Source organism: Pseudophryne corroboree, chromosome 4, assembly GCF_028390025.1.
Source record: "Pseudophryne corroboree isolate aPseCor3 chromosome 4, aPseCor3.hap2, whole genome shotgun sequence".
Taxonomy (NCBI): domain Eukaryota; kingdom Metazoa; phylum Chordata; class Amphibia; order Anura; family Myobatrachidae; genus Pseudophryne; species Pseudophryne corroboree.
Genome location: NC_086447.1, coordinates 114,694,258 through 114,719,731, shown reverse-complemented (window position 1 = coordinate 114,719,731; position 25,474 = coordinate 114,694,258). Strand labels below are relative to the sequence as shown.

The 25,474-nt window shown below is 46.2% G+C and overlaps 1 long non-coding RNA gene across 1 annotated transcript in view; it reads left to right on the top strand.

The window, feature by feature from the left end:
• The first annotated feature begins 14,069 nt into the window (after positions 1-14,069).
• Positions 14,070-25,474, top strand: part of LOC134909010 (uncharacterized) — an 83,067-nt gene continuing 71,662 nt past the window's right edge. The window contains exon 1 of the long non-coding RNA XR_010175827.1: positions 14,070-14,333. This is a non-coding gene — a long non-coding RNA (uncharacterized LOC134909010). The remainder of the gene's footprint in view (positions 14,334-25,474) is intronic.

Sequence of the window (25,474 nt, the reverse complement as noted above, 5' to 3'; positions counted from 1 at the left end):
GGGGGGGGGGGGGTATGCCTCCATAAACTAGGCTACGAATTACCTCTGCTCTTTCTGCATTAACACATCCGCTAACCCAAGGCCAACACTGCTCATATAGCCCACCAAGAACCTTTGTAATCTGGCTGGACCATTTGCAATACTGTATGTAGTAATTATCCTCATGTATCAAAATTCCTATTTGTAAGCTTGTGAGTGGGCCCTTTGTCTGTGTTATTACCATGTGTCATTATATTTCTGTTTTGTTCCTACAGTATTTGTAAAATTCCACATCATATGCTAGTAGAGTATCGCAAATAATAAATATACACTAAAAACTTACACTACACTACAGGTTCCAGATCTGAAGAGCTTACAATCTATGCATCAGACGAAAAACGTTCTATGGGGCTAATTCAGACCTGATCACTAGGCTGCGTGTTCATACAGCGGGCAATCAGGTCTATACTGCGCGTGCGTATGCACCGCAATGCGCAGGTGTGTCGCATGGGTACAAAGCGGATCGCTACTCAGTGTTGGGTTTGTGTGAAGGATCCATTCGCACAGGAGATCGCAAGGAGATTGACAGGAAGAAGGCGTTTGTGGGTGTCAACTGACCGTTTTCTGGGAGTGGTTGGAAAAACGCAGCCGTGTCCAAGCGTTTGCAGGGAGGGTTCCTGACGTCAATTCCGGTCCCGGACAGGCTGATGTGATCGCAGCGGCTGAGTAAGTCCTGGGCTACTCAGAAACTGCACAAAATCTGTTTGTACATCTCTGCTACACATGCGTTCGCACACTCGCACAGCTAAAATACACTCCCCTATGGGCGGCGACTATGCGAACGCAGGACTGAAAAAAAAACCTAGCGAGCGATCAGGTTTGAATTAGCCCCAATGACATAGGGAGAATGCTGAGCACTTAGGGTTAAAGTGCATCTACAATAAGTACTGCTGTAATTTTCAGTTTCCTTTAAACATTAAATAATTGATTTACTTTTTGTCTTATTGCTGGAAGTATTATCACATTTGTAATACAGTATTTGTAACCTCTGCTACAAAAGCCACGGTTTGCATGTCAACAACATGTGGCATATATTTACCAGGAACAAAGCCGCCGGTAGGTCCTTATTGTTCCCTGGCAGAAGGGAGGGAGGTGATCCCCACCCGGCTCCAACAAGAAATGTTAACTTGGCAACTAGACTTCACAGCTTGTAGGTTGCTGACATCTAAGAGTTCATTGTTGCTGCAATGCGGTAACATAACACCATCACCTCACCTATTCATCCTAGCTGTAAACTAACTGGGAGGACGGAGCACCAATCAGATGGTGAGCTGGTAAATAAACAGCTGATTTTAGATTTAATGTTGGATTTTGTATTCAGTTTTAAGGTCGATTTAAATGGTCTAGAATCAAATTAAATCAACATGCTTTTTCTCTGTCCAAATGTTTCATTTTCTAAAACAGTTTTTTTTATAAAAATCTATTTCAAAATCAAATTTGATGTGTATCAATTTTGATTACTGGTTTCTTGTTCGGTTTTGGATTTTTATTTCAAAATCGAAGATTAAATAACCTCTAAAGTCAAATATAAAATCAAATGAAATAGAATAAAAATGGACAAACGCTTCTTTATGTATTCCTATTGGACAAAACCTCTTCCTATTATATATGTCTGTGTAAAAGTACTGATGTGTAGGATATTCGTTATTCATATCCACCACTGCACCAATGAAGCTTACAGTCTAAATATAATAATATATAGCTTTGTGCAGATACACTAATATGTACAGTATATCAAACCTCACAACTTTTGTCCAGTAGAAAGAGAGATAGCGCCCACAGTGCCAAAACTGGGGGCATGGCTCGTGGGTGCAGTGTTTCCCGAGATGCCACGCCCCTCAATTTCAGGTGTTGCATCTCGGGAAACACCGTACCCATGCCCCCATTTTTGGTCACTGTGGGGGCACCAGGAGCTGCTGGACATGCCCCCAGTCCCTCTCTCCCATGATTAGATGTTGTGTACATGCGCACAGCATCTGTTCATCTCTGCGCTGCTAAACAGCGAGTGAGAGGGAACCTACCAACTAGGGATGGCCATCGGTGTATTCACCATCGATGGTTGCCATTGATGGTGAAACTGTGAGTGGCCATCGATGGTCACCAACTATGCTATGGGAGACCATCAATGGTTTCACCCATCGATGGACATCCCTGTTATGTCAGTGAATGACCTGCGGAGCAATCACAGCCTGGGGGCAGGGCTTCACAGGTTTGGGGGCAGAGCTATGCTCCGAGTCCCGGCACCTTGCAAAAAAAAAAAATAATTGTTGATGATTTGCCACTATTGGAGGGAAACAATCTGGTTCTCGCCCATCGATGGCAAAAAACATTAGACATCGACCATAAACAATCGATGATTAAGAATCATCGGTGGTTGATGGCCATCCCTACTCCATACACCCACTCAACCTTCCCTCCCCCCTCCCCTCACGGGACATTGCACTCACGGTAGCAAATAAACAAAGGTCCACACAACCTATCTAGTTCAACATTTCATTTTATTATGTTCCTGATGACAGTCTAAAAGGCTGAAACATTGAACTAGATAGGCCGTGTAGACCCTTATTGACATTGGTCAGGATGTAATGAATGAAGTCCGAGTTCGGCGGGCGGGCGTGCGGATGCTGGCCAATCTCGGATGTTTTTTTTAAACCGGCAATCATGTACAAGATGAACCCTGCCTTGTACATGACTGCCCCTTAAAAAAAAGGTCAGAGTTCGGCCAGCATCCCCACGGCCACTGAAGTCGGACTTCATTACATCCCGCCCATACTGTGAGTGCCGCCAATCACCGTTTGCTACATAGAGGCAGATGTATTAAGCCTAGAGAGTGATAGAGCAGTGATAAGTGAAAGGTGATAACGCACCAGCCAATCAGCTCCTAACTGTCATTTTTCAAACCTGTAATGATTGGCTGGTGCTTTATCGCCTTCCACTTATCACTGTTTTATCACTTCTCCAGGCTTAACACATCTGCCCCATAGTGATTTGTACAGTGGATGGCATTCAGGGATGTTCTGTATATTGCTGAAAGGAGAATGCTGTCATGGATATACAGTATGTATTGTGGGAAAAATCGCCATGCACATTAAGGGGGAGATGTATAAAACCTTCTAAAGGGGACAGGCGGTTAAATTGCTGGACCAATCAGCTTCTAGCTATCGTTTTATAGAATTTACTTGCTAATTGGTAATTGATAAAAGCTCATTGGTTGCTAAGGGAAACTTCTCCACTTGACTTGTTTTGGAAGGTTTGATACAAAAACCCCCAAGAAACGCACAGCATCCTGGGAAAAGCCTCCGGAACACAACGTGTGAAGAAAATGCATTAGCGCTGCATAGAGGCGTTACCAATCACTACAAAGGCTACTAGCCATCTAGTGAGAAAATAAGCAGCGTATAATATCTCCTTCTCAACGCGCTGGGTGGTAGCACCTTCATTCTACAGAGACAAGACGTCAGTTGCAGTCGCCTCCATAAATTAGCCTATACAATAATAAAATGCTATCACAGCCACGTCATGGTTTCCTGCCATTATATGCACACCACTACTGATACTGATTCAGCGTTTGACACTGACCCCCATACACCCCCCCCCCTACCCTTTACATTTTGACGGCTCATATTCAAAAATGGTGTCAAGAAATTCCTCCGCAGCAGGGAAGGCTTTGAATAAGCAGGTAGGCATTCTGGGTTCTATACAAGACCCCTGCCAAATAGTTTCATTCAGTTGACATAGCAGGGGTGCTTTTGAGTGGCATTCAAATGGCATTGCAAGAAAGCTTTTCAGCTCTACCCTACTGAGTGTTGCGCTGCTGTGAATTTTTTGTCGCTGCCTATTCAATAGGGGGTTAACACTCCTTTTCAGCCTTTGGAGTTGCCCTGTGTGTCAGTGTCACTGCATTTTGATTAACAATGTATTCAAAGGGTAGTTATATTATTCCTTTACATCTTGTAATGGTGGTCTGCTGTTTAGCATGAATGCTAGATTTATTTGTTTCAGTTTATTTAACAGCAGTTCAGGAATATGCTTTAAACATCTGTTATAACATTTGGTTCCTGTATTTATTCACTTGCAGTTAATATAATCCTAAATGCATATATTTCTCTTCTGTTTTTCCCTTTTGGCCAAATTATAGTTGATACTGTATGTTTCTTGTCTTCATTTTCCATTATAGGCAAACTCTTTATTCCACTACTGTGGATTCATTAGATAATTTATACTGTAAGTCGCATGCATGCCCTGCATTTGACAGAACTTTTTATAATAACCCCTTACAAGGGGGTGTAGTAGGGTATGCTGGCGGCCGGGCTCCTGGCGACCAGCATACCGGCGCTGGAAGCCCGACCTCCAGCATACCGACAGCATAGCGAGTGCAAATGAGCCCCTTGCGGGCTCACTGCGCTCGCCACACTGCACGCTATCTATTCTCCCTCCAGGGGGGTCATGGACCCCCAAGAGGGAGAAAAAGTGTTGGTATGCCGGCTGTCGGGATTCCGGCGCCAGTATACTGAAGCCCACCCCTTACAAAGGATGCAGTCGGCAGACCAACAGCAGGATCACGACTGATCCTGGAGGTAAGTACGTGGTTGGGGTTAGGCACTAGAGGGGCAAGTTAGGGTTTGGCACTAGGGGGTGGGGGAGGTTAGGATTAGGCTGTGGGAGGGGACTGTTAGGGTTAGGCTGCAGGAGGGGTAGGTTAGGGTTAGGCTGCAGGAGGTTAGGGTTAGGCTGTGGGAGGGAACTGTTAGGGTTAGACTGTGGGAGGGGGTAGAATTTGGCTGTGGGGGGGATGAGGTTAGGGTTAGGCTGTGGGAGGGAACTGTTAGGGTTAGACTGCGGGGGGGGGATTAGGATTAGGCTGCGGGGGGATGAGGTTAGGATTAGGCTGCGGGAGGGGACTGTTAGGGTTAGACTGCGGGGGGGGGGATTAGGCTGCGGGGGGATGAGGTTAGGGTTAGGCTGCAGAAGGGGACTGGTAGGGTTATGTTGCGGGAGGGATGGATTAGGGTGAAAATGCTAACCGGGATGTGTCAGGGATGTCTGACCGTCAGGATTCTGCTGTCGGTATTCAGTACCCAACGCCTTTAAAAACCCTCCCCATTTACTTTAGGTGTATTCTCTTTAAAAAATGGCATTGGGGTATATTCCTCCCCTTTTAAGATGCCAACATTAAAGTAGTGTCTGTGTTTTAGGATAGCATTATAAAGAGGGGGCACAGTATATTATATTACAATTCATGAATGAATGGTATGTATACGTACCTTTGTAAACAACTGGATTTTTAAAAATTATTATTATTATATTATAATACAGGAGTTGACCAACTAGCTGTGACAGGTATACTTATTATCGTTACCTGCGCGCTCTCTGACATCACTATTTATCACATACTGTATATTGATGTATTTTACTACGGTGTCTTTTTTGTGCAATGCCTCATTCATGCCAGAAAGTAATGAAGAAAATATAATTAACATCTGTTCATTTATATTAGAGGCATTTAAATCACGGTTGCACAGCTGAATATTAAGGAAATACCTGCTGAGTTTTGTGGTGCCCTATAAATAACTGCTAATAATAATACCCTACATTTATTAATAAAAACTTGGAATAACAGGTGCAATGTGTTATTGCTATGTACAGTCTGACCTGGCGTAGGACAAGTGCAATAATAGCACTACAGTAGTTACATTTCTCAGACTAGCCCTGCTCACATTTTAGCTTTGCCCTATGCCCTATATTTATATTAATTTGCAGTGGGTGCAGGAAATTAAACTTTTCTATGTACCTTTCTTTATACTATGGTGCTTTACAGAGTATGTTAAAATGGTGATGTTAGTGCTTGCATAATAATTATAGTTTATTGGGTTCTCATCTGATGTTTCACTGATACCAGGTCACACTGCATCATCCCTTCATTCAGCATTATCACAGCACACAAGGGCATAGCTATCATAGGTGCAGGGAGTGCAGCTGCTAGGGGGCCCAGAGCTGAGAGGGGCCACCTTACCCTGTCACAGTTACAAGTGTAACATACATTTTTCACCATTGGGTGGTACACAGAGGCCCTTAAGGACATAGGATAGGGCATAACTAGATATATTGTAGGCAGGGTTGGGATTGCCCCCCAGGGGTACAGGGGATACCCCCAGTGGGTCCCACTGCCAGAGGGTCCACCCCCTTCTCTAGGGATCAGGTTCCAGGCTATGCACTTGAATTATACATTTTACATATGTTAAATTTTACTGCACAGGACTATGGTGTAGTTTGTACAGTGTATAAGGGGTCTATTCTTTAAGAAAACAAAAACGGAATTGCTACTTATCACTATACATTGCATCGCTTCGATGTATAGCTGTAATAAGCAGCAATTCATGTATACTCACCCTTCCGATGATGCACTGTGGTGTCCAGGGCTCCTGCGGTGAGGACTTCTCCGGCGGTCCCCCTCTGTGATGCGTGGAGTCCAACGTCTGGTCACTTTGCACTTAAGCCGCCTTTTGACCTCCCAGCAGGCTGCAGTGGCTGCTGGGTGGTTGGGGTCTGAGCCAGCGCCGGGTGCCGAGCAGAGAGCATAGAAGCATTGAGTTTCCCTGCTGTTTCCGCACCGCAGTTCAGGTTATGCCATCCTGAGATGGCGAACCTAAACGCCAAGGGGAAGCAGAAAGCAGAGCTTTCCGCTCCTTCATGAATCGCACTCACCATACAAAAGTATGGTGATGTGAATCAGGAAGATAGCGAGGGTGCCGCTTCTCCACGGTAACCCGCTCTGTGAATTGCACTAAGCAGAGAACCCTGTTTAATGCAAAACAGGGCTTTTCTCTGCTACATGAATAGACCCCTTAATCTGGTAAATTATCATGCATGGAATATATTTACAGTATAAAGGGGCCCAGACCATACACTCTCTAATGGCTAACCAAGCCTCAGTGTTGTCTAGCCACACCTCCTCTGGAGTCCGGCCACGACCTTGGCATGAACCCCTACTCCTGCATTCCCCAGGTAGGCCTTTTATGCCCCAGTCCAACACTGCCCTGGATCTGCTCATAGTAATGTGGCATAAATTAACTGGAGGTCATTTTAATAATACATAATATGAAATGGGGCATTACAATGTGGCATAATACGAAGTGGAATCACTATAGTGTGGCATAATATGAACTGGAGCATTGTAATGTGACATAATATGAACTAGGGCACTGTAATGTGATATAATATGAACTGGAGCTGTGTAATGTGACATAATATGAACTAGGGCACTGTAATGTGACATAATATGAACTGGGGCACTGTAATGTGATATAATATGAACTGGAGCAGTGTAATGTGACATAATATGAACTAGGGCACTGTAATGTGATATAATATGAACTGGAGCAGTGTAATGTGACATAATATGAACTAGGGCACTGTAATGTGATATAATATGAACTGGAGCAGTGTAATGTGACATAATATGAACTAGGGCACTGTAATATGACATAATATGAAATGGGGCACTGTAATGTGATATAATATGAAGTTGAATCACTATAATGTGGCATGATATGAACTAGAGGCACTATAATGTAACATAACATGAATTGGGGCACTGTAATGTGGCATAATATGAAGTGAAATCACTATAATGGCATGATACGAAATAGAGGCACTGTTATAATGATTAATACACCCCGTACCAATTACCTTCTGACCAGAGCCGGCCATAGGCATAGGCAAACTAGGCAATTGCCTCGGGCATTTGATATGCCTAGGGGCATCAGCAGCTTCTGCTGATTAAAATGATTTGCGGCATGCCTATATTCTGTGTATAGCATTTCATATGCAGATACAGCCACAGTCTCACACAGTATATAGGCATGCTGCATATCATTTTAATCAGCAGAAGCTGCTTGTGCATTCTAGCCACATAGCAATGCAAATAAGATGCACTTTCATTAAAAAAATGTGCCCGACGTTAGCACTGAGGCAAGATTTATGAGGACACATCTGTATCCAAGCAGAGGCAGAGGTCACAGTTTTAGTGGCAGTGTGAGTGCTGTGTGCATGTGAGTGGGTTGGTTGTGCAGTAGTGTTCGGAATATGTGTAAGGGGCACTATGTGTGTCATTATGTGTATAAAGGCATTAATAATGTGCGGCATATGTGTAACAGGGTACTACTGTATGTGTGTCATTTTGTGCATAGGGGCACTAATATTGTGCAGCAAATGTGTAGGGGGCACTATGTGTGTCATTATGTGTATAAGGGCATTAATAATGTGCGGCATATGTGTAAGGGACATTGGGCTAGATGCATCATCGCTTGGAAAGTGATAAAATGGAGAGTGAAAAAGTACCAGCCAATCAGCTTCTTACTGCCATTTTTCAAACACAGCCGGTGACATGAAAGTTAGGCCCTGATTGGCTGGTGCTTTTTCACTCTCCATTTTATCACTTTCCAAGCGATGATGCATCTAGCCCATTATGTGTAAAAGGGCATTAATAAAGGTTGTCATAATATGTAAGGCGCATTATGTTTATAAAGACATTAATAATGCCTTTCTTATGTGTAAGGGGCATTACTCTGTGACATTATGTGTATAAGGTGCTCTACTATGTGGCATTGCGTATAGAAAGGACACTACTGTGTTGTCTAATGTGAATAAAGAGCAATAGGGTGTGGTGTAATGTGAATAAGGAGCAATTCAGTGTGATGTAATGTGAATAAGGGGCTCTACTGTGAGGAGTAACGTTTATAAGGTAAAGTGATACTACTGTGGGATGTAATATGAATTATGGACACTATCGCATGATCAAATGTGAATAAAGTTGCAGTACTGTGTCCAGGGCCGGTTCTGGCGCTCTGTGCGCCTCGGGCGGCAATAGGGGGCGTGGCTTCACACTGGGGGCGTGGTCATTTACACCCCCTGTACAGACTGAAATTATGTGCGGTGCGCGATGACGTAATCGTGCATCGCACAGCAAAGGTCCTCTCCACGAAGGGAAACTAGACGCGTAGCACAGCGTCACAGCGGCAGCGGCAGCAGGGGGGCACACAGCAGCAGCGGATCTTGCCCTGGTGCGGCGCCCTCCGGATGGCGCCCTGCGCTCTCCGGAAGACGGCGCCCCGGGCAAAAGTCCTGCTTGCCCGTGGCAAGATCCGCTACTGACTGTGTCGCGTAATTGGAATTGGGGTTAATATTGTGTGGCCATGCTCCTTGCCAGCAAAAACATGCCCCTTTTTGGGCTGTGCACCAAACGTGCGAACTGTTCCTATTTAAAATATAGGGGGTACAAACACCAAAATAATGACTGCTATGGATGAGGGGTGGTGGTGCTGGGAAAGAGGTGCAAGGTCAGAGGCGGAACCAGCAATGGTGCTAGGGGGCACCATCCAAAATCTTGCCTAGGGCATCATATTGGTTAGGGCCGGCTCTGCTTCTGACCATCCCGATTTCTGCAGGACAGTCCCTCTGTCAGGACTCTATATAGGACTGAATTGTAAAATGTGTCCCACACACATGCCATTAGTGCGTGCAGTAATGAAAGGTTAGTAGAGGCATCACTGGAGAGAGATGATAAGGGTCAGTATAGCTTTTCAGCACTATGCACATTCCTGTGGGCGTGGCTGCTCGACCCACATTAATTGGCCCTTGTCTCAATATGGACACCTTCAGTGTGGGGGTACGTCGTACCAGGGCCGGACTGGCCATCTGGCACATGCCAGAAGGGCCGGTCCCACAGAGAGCCGGGAAGTCTCAGCGCAGCCTCTGGCTCTCTGGTTTAGCCGCCACCCCCGGTCTCCATGGAAATACCGTTCACAAATGCCCGGGCTGAAACAGAGGCCCAGTCCGTCGCTGTGTCTTCGGCTCTCTGTCTGCTCTGGCTGCTCTCCTGCCTCCTCTGTCCTCTCCCATCTCCATAGAAATGGAGGTGTGCCGCGAGTCCACGCCCCCTGACTCGCGGCACGCCCCCGACTTTCGTGCCCACGCATCCCAGTACACGGCATGCGCGCCCCTGCCAGGGTCGAATTCGGACCCCAGTCCGTCACTGGCTGAGTGTAAGTATTATCTGTATTTCTTATATGACCTGTGTCTGAATTGTCAGTAATATTTCTCTGAGCTGAATATACAAATTATCAGTAATAATGTTATAATCTGTATACAGATACATTTTCAGCAACTATTCTCTAGAAGACTGTATGAATTACAAGTAATAATTAAAGGATCTGAGTGTTTGAATTATTAGTAATACATTTATGGGTTCAAGATGAATTATCAATAATAATATGTATTATATTCATACTTGCCTAGTCTCCCGGATTCTGTGGGAGACACCCAGTTTCTTGGATAGTCCCCCGCAGCCCCGGAAGAGTGGGCCCCTCTCCCGCATTCTGCCAGCTTCCTAGAGAAATAGGCAGAAAAGGGAGATAAATACAGATAAACAGCGGCCCCGGCAGATGGGGCGGTTCTAATGATGCAATTTTACGCTAATAGCATCATTTTAGCTCCGCCCCTATGCAAATATGGACAATCACACCATTTTCCTTTGCAAGGGGGCAAGGCCTAATGGTGTGATCGTCCGTCTTCGTCCCCGTGGCCGCCCACCTGCTTTTTCTGCCCGGGCATCTTCCGAAGGTGAGATTAGTAAGTTAGGTAAGTATGAGTATATTATATGGAGGTTGCATATTTGCTAGGCTAGCACATATACGTTCCATTTTAGGGAAATGTGCCTGTTAAAGCTCTCTGTGTGACATTCTATACAGGATTGAGTGTCCACATAAAAAGGTGCAAGGTGGGATGAGTACAATAAACCGACCTAGCAAGAAAAAACCCCTTCATTAATTTACATTTTTTAATTCCCACCCAAAAATGTGATATGTTTCCTATCAGTTCTCTGCCCCACTACTTACTCTTTCATCCTAATTTCTCCAGACAGAGAATTCTCCACCCACAACACACCTTGATAAAACCATCTGGTGCTGCACGGGAAAACTAAACTTATTAAGACCCCACTCTTCCGTGCAGCGCCCCCCACTTATACCTTTTGCCTGTGGCCATCTTTTGTGTAATATATTCATAAAGATGGCATTTGTGCAGAGGATCACAGATTCTCTGGTCTTTGCAATCTCCTGCTCTGATGCCACCACTCTGAAGATATAATACACAAATGATCCACCGGTAGCTGGTATAGGGTGGGTTGGGCACTGCTCTTCACCAGGGAGGTCCATTCTGGGTGCAGGGAATGCAGCGCGGGGCACCCCCTACCGACTATAGATATGCCACTGATAATTAGGGATTACTGGATTACAGAATACAGAACTCTGCAAGTTCAACTTTCTAAGAACATAGGTTCAATGTCAGATTGGGACATGAAGAACCCAACGTGAAATGCAGTGGTAGCGACACAAGCTTGGTTGGGGCCATCCACCAAAGGGTATGTGTCCATCCACCACAGAGGGACTTGGATAGCCATTAGAGAGGACATGCAAAGCACAGGGCCGCTTTATAAAATAGGGGGCAGGGTTGTGTCAAGACCACCCATTTTGGTTGGCAGGAGGACTAGTCTTTTGTGTAATTCACATAGAAACCAACCAACCAACCAACCAACCAACCAAAGTTCATGTTTTATCCTGCTTTTCTAAGGTACCTACCCATAGAGGAGAGCGAGGGGCCCTCAGGCTGTGGGGCCAACGGGGATTCCTTGGTGTCCTTTTGGAACAAATGCTTAGATAAGTATGGGGACTATGTGAAAAAATAATCTGTAGCAAGGCCGTACTATTGATTTTACATACAGATGTACTCACGCTCATAGTGGCTACATCTTGCCAGCACGAGCATTCCCGATGCGGCTAGGCTTATCCTCACCTAGCCACACTGAGCTGCATCTTCTGCCACCCCATATACTTTGTATGGGGTACGGTTGCATCTGAGATGCACGTGCATAGAGAGACATGCACATGGTCGCAGCAAATGACGCACATTCCCACCTAGATGAGAGTGGTTACATCTGTATATGTATGAGTTCAATAAATATATATAATGAAAGGTTTTGGTATTTACTAAACCACCTTTGTAGTTTCTGGTAGTTATATAATAGAATCCAAGTTTTCAGAAGCAGCCCCATTCCGGTGATCCCGGCTGCAGATTTAAAGATGTAATAATTAAAGGGGCAAAAGCAGCCAGGTTTTGCCATTTAAATTACTGCCGCTTTAAATCTGCAGCCGAGATTGTCATAATCACACTGCTTCTGAAAACTTGTGCTTCAGTTCCTAGAGACATATGGGGTGATTCAGACCTGATCATAGATGTGCTAAATACGATCAGTCACACTGACATGCGGGGGGGGGGGGGGACGCCCAGCACAGGGCTAGTCCGCCCCGCATGTCAGGCCCTGCCCCGTAGCACAAGTAAAAAAGCATCACACAGCGGCGATGCTTTTGTACTTCAGGAGTAGCTCCCAGCCAGCGCAGCTCCTGCGCGCTGGCAGGGAGCTACTCGTCGCTGCCCGGGTCGCAGCGGCTGCATGTGATGTCATGCAGCCGCAATGGCCCACCCCCCCAACGGTCTGGGCACACCTGCGTTGCCCGGACCGTGCCCCCTAAACGGCGGATAAATGCATCCGGCCCGCCCCCTCCCGCCCAGCGACCGCCTCTGCCAGTCAATCAGGCAGAGGCGATCGCAGTGCTAAGACAGCCGTCGGCTGTCTGCCATGTGCCGGCGCACTGCGGTGCCGGCGCATGCGCACTTCAGACCTGATCGCTGCTGTGCGAACACACACAGCAGCGATCAGGTCTGAATTAGCCCCATAGTGTCACTGTGGCAATTTAGAAAATAAGAATTAAGAAATGACACTAAAAATAATTAGGGATATTGTAAATATATTTACATGGACAAATCACAATAAATCATTGACTAGTAATCTGTGTTCTTCCAAAAGAGGAACTGATCAGTAATATTCAGAAATGTAGGAACAAGAAAACCTCTCATCTGGTGACTGCTGCATGTACGGAGGAGCTGTGTCTTCCATGGCATAGAACATAATTACATTGACATTTTCAGGTCATGTATACATAAAGTTAACGGAACGTCTTGTCTTTCGGTGATGTTATGTACATTTGCCTGTTAGAACTATGAACTCTGTTTGCTGAAGGATATGCGTCTTTTCTTGGCGGTATTATAACACATTACTAACAATATCAATTACCCTACTGCTTTAGCATGTTTACTCAGCGGCATCATGTAGGATGTGTGTTATTATATTTACACATATACTCAGGAACAATGGCCCTCATTCCGAGTCGTTCGCTCGTTCTTTTTTTTCGCATCGCAGTGAAAATCAGCTTAGAGCGCATGCGCAATGTTCGCACTGCGACTGCGCTAAGTAATTCTGCTATGAAGAAAGGATTTTTACTCACGGCTTTTTGTTCGCACCGGCGAACGTAGTGTGATTGACAGGAAATGGGTGTTACTGGGCGGAAACACGGCGTTTTATGGGCGTGTGGCTGAAAACGCTACCGTTTCCGGAAAAAACGCAGGAGTGGCCGGAGAAACGGGGGAGTGTCTGGGCGAACGCTGGGAGTGTTTGTGACGTCAAACCAGGAACGACAAGCACTGAACTGATCGCACAGGCAGAGTAAGTCTGGAGCTACTCTAAAACTGCTAAGTTTTTTTTGTTCGCAATATTGCGTAAACTTCGTTCGCACTTTTAAGATGCTAAGATACACTCCCAGTAGGCGTAGACTAAGCGTGCGTAACTCTGCTAAATTCGCCTTGCGACCGATCAACTCGGAATGAGGGCCAATGTCAGATATGGATGAGCAGACGGATATGAGATAGAGCCATTCACTGAAAATAAGTGTATATGTTTAACATTAGAGGGGTCATGATGTATATTTTTCTCTTGCACCTTCAGGTGTTTTTAATTGTTTTTAATTCATTGTTTGCACTAGCACTTTAGTTTGATATGTCAGTTTAATATTGACCTTTCAGGTCATCTTATTTTGTCACTTATGTTATTGTTTTGTTTCATGTCTATCCACAGCTGACAGCGTAACTATGGTAATGCAGCGGGCTTCCGTGATGGGGCTTCAGACCTCACGGCACTTGTGGACGCATTGGCGGCAGCGAGAGAGACGCGGTCAGGAGGCGACGCTCAGGCTGTGAGTATGTCTTGAGCGGCTGCCATGGTAACGCGGCTCGCTCTCGCGACGTCACTTCCGGTCCCGCTGAGACGCCAGTGAGCCGGGCGGAAGTCCTGAGCGGGTGGCCAGAGAGACACGCTGCAGCTGGTGATTGAATGGGGTCAGGGGGTAAGTGATTCCATGCTTATTTAAACACTCTTGTTTTGCACTTTTGTTATCCTGAAGAAGGGGACCAGGTCCCCGAAACGTTGATGTGACCATTTGCACCATTTGCACCATTATATGATTGCAGTGAAAAGTCTCTGAGTGCCGCCTCGTTTTTTCCACTATATACCACCGGTTCCCGGTTGGAGAGGGCACCAGAGCAGCATCAGTCCAGCCTTGGACTCTGTGGAGTGCCGGAGCAGTTGTTTTCTTTACATTTGGATCCTGCTGCATGTGCAATGCACTAAGGCTCCTAGCTCAAGGCACCCACATTTTTGTTTCTAAGGAACCCTACATCTCCAGGACACCATTCACTTTTTGCACATTTGCACTACATCTAAGGTGTTTACAGCGATATTTGCACAGCGTGATTTGCACAATTTAATTATTTATTTGGGCACTGACTTCGACATGGCAGCTCCGGCCTTGGAACAGACAGATTTTACCTCATTTTTACTACATTGTGATACACATGAGACTTTGAGCTTCTCAGATTTAGAAGCTGAAAGCATCCTCCACAAAGATCCAGCGTTTACTGAGAATGCAGTTAAATCCTTAGAGGAGGCACAGCGGGACCTGTTACGCCTTATGAAACGTGAGGTAGATTTTTTATACCACAGCAGGACATTGTCCGATTATTACAGAGCGAAACAGCTGCCTCGTGGTTTTAGGGTGCACAATGTCCCAACCATTGGGCGCTACAGCATGTAATTTTGCAAAAAATGGGTCTCTGTTTTAAACAAGTGCTCAATGGACTTAATCTTATTGGTAGTGGAGGAATCCACTAAGGAATTTGAAAAAACTAAAGCCCACATTGCACAGTTCAAATTGGACCATGCTGAGCTGTTATCATCGGAAGATGCCAGTGGATGGCTATCTAAACTAAAAGACCAGGTAGAGCTTTACAGAGTGAACCTGTTAAAGTTTAAAAAAGAGAAGCTCAACAAAGTTCAAATGGACTATATTCAACACAGGGTGTACACGTGGTTGGGCAATTTTTCTAACCCTCAGGGTAGGTCCAGATCTTTCCAAGGTCGCAGAGAAAGGAGGTGGAACGGCACTAGCACAACGTCTGCCAGCGACTCCGACGACACCCACGGGTCCGCCTCAGCAAATCCCAAGCGTGACACCCCTTTAGGGGTCAGGACCCGCGCCATCATCGCGGGTCGTGGAAGAAACATCAGTTCACCAGACGAGGGAGACAAAACCAAAGGCAAAAACAAAGCAAAGCCACCGAGATCGAAGAAGCACTAATTTTCAATTTGTCTAGCACGCCGCTATCACCATCTGAAGTGCGGGTGCTCAACAAAGGCTTGACATTTGTCCCTACTAATTACGGTGATGATTTTAAGAAGAAAATCAGCACATTTAAACTGCACCGCACTTTAAAGATTAAAGAGCACTTTGGCAAACAGCCCCCACAGGTTATCAAGGAACCACTGCCTCCAAGAGTCCAGAAATTTGGCCCAAAGTCACGTTTTGATCCAGTCTCCACTAACGCTTCCTTAAAAACCTTCCACAGAATGCTGGAGAATCCAGATCCTAAATCCAGCAAACGTCAATTTCATAATTTACAGCACGATGAGAGAATGGCTTTGAAAGCGTTAAGTAACAGAAAGGACATTATAATTCGTGGAGCCAATAAAAGGCGTATCTATAGTTGTTCAGAACACTACAGACTACACAACAGAGTATCTTAAGGTGGGTACACACTAGTAGATATATCTGCAGATCAATTGATCTGCAGATATGTCTATGTACGGATCGGGCAGTGTGCTGTGCATACACACTGCCCGATCCGTCGGGGGACTGATGGCATAAACTGGGCGGGCGGGCGCCCGCCCAGTTCACCTGTCAATCACCGCCGGCCGCCGCAGCATGTGTACGGGCGGTCGGACGACTGCCCCGTACACACACAGCGACGCGCCAATATATTGTTAGATATATTGGCCGTCGGCTGTGCTGCGCAGCCGACGCGATACGTCTGTGAACGACGGAGTTCACAGACGTATCGCCCGTACACACTGGCCGACGGTCCCGCAATGTATCGGCCGTTCAAGAGAACGGCCGATATATCGACCAGTGTGTACGGGCCTTTAGACTGCTTGCAGACAGCGAGACATACTGTACTTTGGACAAAGATCCTTCTACAGAGTATAAAGCAGAATTAACACAGCTGTTGGAAAAGGCTAAGTTGGAAGGCTTGATTTCAGAAGACATCTTTTACAAGCTGTTACCTGATAAACCGATGGTTCCTATATTTTACACCATCCCTAAGGTCCACAAGGATGCACAGAGACCCCCGGGCAGACCCATCATTTCTGCCCGTGGGTCTCTGTGTGAGCCAGTGGCCATCTTCTTGGATACTTACTTACAACCATGCATCCAGGGTATTTGTACATATTTAAAGGACTCCAGCACATTATTACAGACATTTCGTACTATCGATGAGATTCCAACAGATGTTTCCTTGGCCACGGTGGACGTCACCAGCCTGTACACCTGTATTCCTCACCAGCAGGGATTGCAGGCTGTGAGACGTCTAATAGTGGGGAATGTACTTTACACTGGGCCAGACATTGAGTTATTTATTGAGCTGTTATGTTTTACCCTGACACATAATTTTTTCATCTTTGACGGGAGGTTCTACAGGCAGCGAACGGGGTGTGCCATGGGGTCTTCCGTGGCACCCTCGTTCGCCAATGCCTTCAAGTGGGAAACAGTGCGTGAATTATTTTTGCCCAACAGAGCCATTGCAGACAGATTGTTTGTCTACTATCGGTATATAGACGATGTGTTGATTTTCTGGCATGGCGAAATACAGGAGTTGGGGGCATTGATTGAATCACATAACCAATCTGATAGTCCAGCCAAACTCACTATGACTAGCAGCCCAGTTGAAATCTGCTTTCTTGACATTTTAATCAAACTACAGGAGGGTAAAATTACCACATGTCTTTATAGAAAGCCCACCGATTGCAATACGATTTTGCGATATGACAGTTTTCACCCTATATCCACTGCTAGGGGCCTGCCATACTCTCAGTTTCTGAGGGTGTGTAGGGCCAATAACAGTGACTCCATCAGGGCAAGTCAGTTGAAGGAGATGGAAAACAGATTTCTGGCAAGAGGTTACCCACGGGCATTGGTACGATCAGCCCGCCAGAAAGCTGAAGCCACACAGAAAGACATTTCGGTGAGATCCAAGCACACCAAAGATATGTCTAAAATCATTCCTTGGGTGTGTGATTATGACGTGGCAAGTAGTGAGATGCAACACTGATTAAGACAGCTATGGCCCATAGTAGCATCAGATCCCGAGCTGAAGATGCTACATGACAAACGCATTATGCCCAGTTATAAAAAAGGTAAAAGCATCAAGGACATTTTGGTTAAAACTGATATGGCAAAACTTAGAGTAAACCCTACACACTTTCTAACCAGGCGTAATGGCTGTTTCAAGTGTACCGGCTGCACAACATGTTCTCACATGTCACCAGGGACCACCATAGCCCACCCTTTTTCAGGGAAAAATTATAAAATCAAATGGCCTCTCACATGCAGCACGAAGTTCGTAATTTATGCCATTATCTGCCCATGTGGGCGGTATTACATTGGCAAAACGGAATGTCAGTTCAAAATTCGTATGGCCCAGCACAAATTGGCCATCCGGAATGCCTTGGCATCGGGGAGCGGTGATCAATCTGTGGCGAAACATTTTGTAATGTTTAGACTAGAGATGAGCGCCTGAAATTTTTCGGGTTTTGTGTTTTGGTTTTGGGTTCGGTTCTGCGGCCGTGTTTTGGGTTCGACCGCGTTTTGGCAAAACCTCACCGAATTTTTTTTGTCGGATTCGGGTGTGTTTTGGATTCGGGTGTTTATTTCAAAAAACACTAAAAAACAGCTTAAATCATAGAATTTGGGGGTCATTTTGATCCCAAAGTATTATTAACCTCAAAAACCATAATTTCCACTCATTTTCAGTCTATTCTGAACACCTCACACCTCACAATATTATTTTTAGTCCTAAAATTTGCACCGAGGTCGCTGGATGACTAAGCTAAGCGACCCTAGTGGCCGACACAAACACCTGGCCCATCTAGGAGTGGCACTGCAGTGTCACGCAGGATGGCCCTTCCAAAAAACACTCCCCAAACAGCACATGACGCAAAGAAAAAAAGAGGCGCAATGAGGTAGCTGTGTGAGTAAGATTAGCGACCCTAGTGGCCGACACAAACACCGGGCCCATCTAGGAGTGGCACTGCAGTGTCACGCAGGATGGCCCTTCCAAAAAACCCTCCCCAAACAGCACATGACGCAAAGAAAAAAAGAGGCGCAATGAGGTAGCTGTGTGAGTAAGATTAGCGACCCTAGTGGCCGACACAAACACCGGGCCCATCTAGGAGTGGCACTGCAGTGTCACGCAGGATGGCCCTTCCAAAAAACCCTCCCCAAACAGCACATGACGCAAAGAAAAAAAGAGGCGCAATGAGGTAGCTGTGTGAGTAAGATTAGCGACCCTAGTGGCCGACACAAACACCGGGCCCATCTAGGAGTGGCACTGCAGTGTCACGCAGGATGTCCCTTCCAAAAAACCCTCCCCAAACAGCACATGACGCAAAGAAAAAAAGAGGCGCAATGAGGTAGCTGTGTGAGTAAGATTAGCGACCCTAGTGGCCGACACAAACACCGGGCCCATCTAGGAGTGGCACTGCAGTGTCACGCAGGATGTCCCTTCCAAAAAACCCTCCCCAAACAGCACATGACGCAAAGAAAAAAAGAGGCGCAATGAGGTAGCTGACTGTGTGAGTAAGATTAGCGACCCTAGTGGCCGACACAAACACCGGGCCCATCTAGGAGTGGCACTGCAGTGTCACGCAGGATGTCCCTTCCAAAAAACCTTCCCCAAGCAGCACATGACGCAAAGAAAAAAAGAGGCGCAATGAGGTAGCTGACTGTGTGAGTAAGATTAGCGACCCTAGTGGCCGACACAAACACCGGGCCCATCTAGGAGTGGCACTGCAGTGTCACGCAGGATGTCCCTTCCAAAAAAACCCTCCCCAATCAGCACATGATGCAAAGAAAAAGAAAAGAAAAAAGAGGTGCAAGATGGAATTGTCCTTGGGCCCTCCCACCCACCCTTATGTTGTGTAAACAAAACAGGACATGCACACTTTAACCAACCCATCATTTCAGTGACAGGGTCTGCCACACGACTGTGACTGATATGACGGGTTGGTTTGGACCCCCCCCAAAAAAGAAGCAATTAATCTCTCCTTGCACAAACTGGCTCTACAGAGGCAAGATGTCCACCTCATCTTCACCCTCCGATATATCACCGTGTACATCCCCCTCCTCACAGATTATCAATTCGTCCCCACTGGAATCCACCATCTCAGCTCCCTGTGTACTTTGTGGAGGCAATTGCTGCTGGTCAATGTCTCCGCGGAGGAATTGATTATAATTCATTTTAATGAACATCATCTTCTCCACATTTTCTGGATGTAACCTCGTACGCCGATTGCTGACAAGGTGAGCGGCGGCACTAAACACTCTTTCGGAGTACACACTTGTGGGAGGGCAACTTAGGTAGAATAAAGCCAGTTTGTGCAAGGGCCTCCAAATTGCCTCTTTTTCCTGCCAGTATAAGTACGGACTGTGTGACGTGCCTACTTGGATGCGGTCACTCATATAATCCTCCACCATTCTATCAATGTTGAGAGAATCATATGCAGTGACAGTAGACGACATGTCCGTAATCGTTGTCAGGTCCTTCAGTCCGGACCAGATGTCAGCATCAGCAGTCGCTCCAGACTGCCCTGCATCACCGCCAGCGGGTGGGCTCGGAATTCTGAGCCTTTTCCTCGCACCCCCAGTTGCGGGAGAATGTGAAGGAGGAGATGTTGACAGGTCGCGTTCCGCTTGACTTGACAATTTTGTCACCAGCAGGTCTTTCAACCCCAGCAGACCTGTGTCTGCCGGAAAGAGAGATCCAAGGTAGGCTTTAAATCTAGGATCGAGCACGGTGGCCAAAATGTAGTGCTCTGATTTCAACAGATTGACCACCCGTGAATCCTTGTTAAGCGAATTAAGGGCTGCATCCACAAGTCCCACATGCCTAGCGGAATCGCTCCCTTTTAGCTCCTTCTTCAATGCCTCCAGCTTCTTCTGCAAAAGCCTGATGAGGGGAATGACCTGACTCAGGCTGGCAGTGTCTGAACTGACTTCACGTGTGGCAAGTTCAAAGGGCATCAGAACCTTGCACAACGTTGAAATCATTCTCCACTGCACTTGAGACAGGTGCATTCCACCTACTATATCGTGCTCAATTGTATAGGCTTGAATGGCCTTTTGCTGCTCCTCCAACCTCTGAAGCATATAGAGGGTTGAATTCCACCTCGTTACCACTTCTTGCTTCAGATGATGGCAGGGCAGGTTCAGTAGTTTTTGGTGGTGCTCCAGTCTTCTGTACGTGGTGCCTGTACGCCGAAAGTGTCCCGCAATTCTTCTGGCCACCGACAGCATCTCTTGCACGCCCCTGTCGTTTTTTAAAAAATTCTGCACCACCAAATTCAAGGTATGTGCAAAACATGGGACGTGCTGGAATTTGCCCATATTTAATGCACACACAATATTGCTGGCGTTGTCCGATGCCACAAATCCACAGGAGAGTCCAATTGGGGTAAGCCATTCCGCGATGATCTTCCTCAGTTGCCGTAAGAGGTTTTCAGCTGTGTGCGTATTCTGGAAAGCGGTGATACAAAGCGTAGCCTGCCTAGGAAAGAGTTGGCGTTTGCGAGATGCTGCTACTGGTGCCGCCGCTGCTGTTCTTGCGGCGGGAGTCCATACATCTACCCAGTGGGCTGTCACAGTCATATAGTCCTGACCCTGCCCTGCTCCACTTGTCCCCATGTCCGTGGTTAAGTGGACATTGGGTACAACTGCATTTTTTAGGAGACTGGTGAGTCTTTTTCTGACGTCCGTGTACATTCTCGGTATCGCCTGCCTAGAGAAGTGGAACCTAGATGGTATTTGGTAACGGGGGCACACTGCCTCAATAAATTGTCTAGTTCCCTGTGAACTAACGGCGGATACCGGACGCACGTCTAACACCAACATAGTTGTCAAGGACTCAGTTATCCGCTTTGCAGTAGGATGACTGCTGTGATATTTCATCTTCCTCGCAAAGGACTGTTGAACAGTAAATTGCTTACTGGAAGTAGTACAAGTGGGCTTACGACTTCCCCTCTGGGATGACCATCGACTCCCAGCGGCAACAACAGCAGCGCCAGCAGCAGTAGGCGTTACACGCAAGGATGCATCGGAGGAATCCCAGGCAGGAGAGGACTCGTCAGAATTGCCAGTGACATGGCCTGCAGGACTATTGGCATTCCTGGGGAAGGAGGAAATTGACACTGAGGGAGTTGGTGGGGTGGTTTGCGTGAGCTTGGTTACAAGAGGAAGGGATTTACTGGTCAGTGGACTGCTTCCGCTGTCACCCAAAGTTTTTGAACTTGTCACTGACTTATTATGAATGCGCTGCAGGTGACGTATAAGGGAGGATGTTCCGAGGTGGTTAACGTCCTTACCCCTACTTATTACAGCTTGACAAAGGGAACACACGGCTTGACACCTGTTGTCCGCATTTCTGGTGAAATACCTCCACACCGAAGAGCTGATTTTTTTGGTATTTTCACCTGGCATGTCAACGGCCATATTCCTCCCACGGACAACAGGTGTCTCCCCGGGTGCCTGACTTAAACAAACCACCTCACCATCAGAATCCTCCTGGTCAATTTCCTCCCCAGCGCCAGCAACACCCATATCCTCCTCATCCTGGTGTACTTCAACACTGACATCTTCAATCTGACTATCAGGAACTGGACTGCGGGTGCTCCTTCCAGCACTTGCAGGGGGCGTGCAAATGGTGGAAGGCGCATGCTCTTCACGTCCAGTGTTGGGAAGGTCAGGCATCGCAACCGACACAATTGGACTCTCCTTGTGGATTTGGGATTTCAAAGAACGCACAGTTCTTTGCGGTGCTTTTGCCAGCTTGAGTCTTTTCAGTTTTCTAGCGAGAGGCTGAGTGCTTCCATCCTCATGTGAAGCTGAACCACTAGCCATGAACATAGGCCAGGGCCTCAGCCGTTCCTTGCCACTCCGTGTGGTAAATGGCATATTGGCAAGTTTACGCTTCTCCTCCGACAATTTTATTTTAGGTTTTGGAGTCCTTTTTTTACTGATATTTGGTGTTTTGGTTTTGACATGCTCTGTACTATGCCATTGGGCATCGGCCTTGGCAGACGACGTTGCTGGCATTTCATCGTCTCGGCCATGACTAGTGGCAGCAGCTTCAGCACGAGGTGGAAGTGGATCTTGATCTTTCCCTAATTTTGGAACCTCAACATTTTTGTTCTCCATATTTTAATAGGCACAACTAAAAGGCACCTCAGGTAAACAATGGAGATGGATGGATTGGATACTAGTATACAATTATGGACGGGCTGCCGAGTGCCGACACAGAGGTAGCCACAGCCGTGAACTACCGCACTGTACTGTGTCTGCTGCTAATATATAGACTGGTTGATAAAGAGATAGTATACTCGTAACTAGTATGTATGTATAAAGAAAGAAAAAAAAAACACGGTTAGGTGGTATATACAATTATGGACGGGCTGCCGAGTGCCGACACAGAGGTAGCCACAGCCGTGAACTACCGCACTGTACTGTGTCTGCTGCTAATATATAGACTGGTTGATAAAGAGATAGTATACTCGTAACTAGTATGTATGTATAAAGAAAGAAAAAAAAAACACGGTTAGGTGGTATATACAATTATGGACGGGCTGCCGAGTGCCGACACAGAGGTAGCCACAGCCGTGAACTACCGCACTGTACTGTGTCTGCTGCTAATATAGACTGGTTGATAAAGAGATAGTATACTCGTAACTAGTAAGTATGTATAAAGAAAGAAAAAAAAAACACGGTTAGGTGGTATATACAATTATGGACGGGCTGCCGAGTGCCGACACAGAGGTAGCCACAGCCGTGAACTACCGCACTGTACTGTGTCTGCTGCTAATATATAGACTGGTTGATAAAGAGATAGTATACTCGTAACTAGTATGTATGTATAAAGAAAGAAAAAAAAACCACGGTTAGGTGGTATATACAATTATGGACGGGCTGCCGAGTGCCGACACAGAGGTAGCCACAGCCGTGAACTACCGCACTGTACTGTGTCTGCTGCTAATATATAGACTGGTTGATAAAGAGATAGTATACTCGTAACTAGTATGTATGTATAAAGAAAGAAAAAAAAACCACGGTTAGGTGGTATATACAATTATGGACGGGCTGCCGAGTGCCGACACAGAGGTAGCCACAGCCGTGAACTACCGCACTGTACTGTGTCTGCTGCTAATATATAGACTGGTTGATAAAGAGATAGTATACTCGTAACTAGTATGTATGTATAAAGAAAGAAAAAAAAAACACGGTTAGGTGGTATATACAATTATGGACGGGCTGCCGAGTGCCGACACAGAGGTAGCCACAGCCGTGAACTACCGCACTGTACTGTGTCTGCTGCTAATATATAGACTGGTTGATAAAGAGATAGTATACTCGTAACTAGTATGTATGTATAAAGAAAGAAAAAAAAACCACGGTTAGGTGGTATATACAATTATGGACGGGCTGCCGAGTGCCGACACAGAGGTAGCCACAGCCGTGAACTACCGCACTGTACTGTGTCTGCTGCTAATATATAGACTGGTTGATAAAGAGATAGTATACTCGTAACTAGTATGTATGTATAAAGAAAGAAAAAAAAACCACGGTTAGGTGGTATATACAATTATGGACGGGCTGCCGAGTGCCGACACAGAGGTAGCCACAGCCGTGAACTACCGCACTGTACTGTGTCTGCTGCTAATATATAGACTGGTTGATAAAGAGATAGTATACTCGTAACTAGTATGTATGTATAAAGAAAGAAAAAAAAACCACGGTTAGGTGGTATATACAATTATGGACGGGCTGCCGAGTGCCGACACAGAGGTAGCCACAGCCGTGAACTACCGCACTGTACTGTGTCTGCTGCTAATATAGACTGGTTGATAAAGAGATAGTATACTACTAATATTATATATACTGGTGGTCAGGTCACTGGTCACTAGTCACACTGGCAGTGGCACTCCTGCAGCAAAAGTGTGCACTGTTTAATTTTAATATAATATTATGTACTCCTGGCTCCTGCTATAACCTATAACTGGCACTGCAGTAGTGCTCCCCAGTCTCCCCCACAATTATAAGCTGTGTGAGCTGAGCAGTCAGACAGATATATAGATGATGCAGCACACTGGCCTGAGCCTGAGCAGTGCACACAGATATGGTATGTGACTGACTGAGTCACTGTGTGTATCGCTTTTTTCAGGCAGAGAACGGATATATTAAATAAACTGCACTGTGTGTCTGGTGGTCACTCACTATATAATATATTATGTACTCCTGGCTCCTGCTATAACCTATAACTGGCACTGCAGTAGTGCTCCCCAGTCTCCCCCACAATTATAAGCTGTGTGAGCTGAGCAGTCAGACAGATATATATAATATTATATATAGATAATAGATGATGCAGCACACTGGCCTGAGCCTGAGCAGTGCACACAGATATGGTATGTGACTGAGTCACTGTGTGCTGTGTATCGCTTTTTTCAGGCAGAGAACGGATTATAAATAAAACTGGTGGTCACTGGTCACTATCAGCAAAACTCTGCACTGTACACTACTGAGTACTCCTAATGCTCCCCAAAATTAGTAAATCAAGTGTCTCTCTAATCTATTCTAAACGGAGAGGACGCCAGCCACGTCCTCTCCCTATCAATCTCAATGCACGTGTGAAAATGGCGGCGACGCGCGGCTCCTTATATAGAATCCGAGTCTCGCGATAGAATCCGAGCCTCGCGAGAATCCGACAGCGTCATGATGACGTTCGGGCGCGCTCGGGTTAACCGAGCAAGGCGGGAAGATCCGAGTCGCTCGGACCCGTGAAAAAAAACATGAAGTTCTGGCGGGTTCGGATTCAGAGAAACCGAACCCGC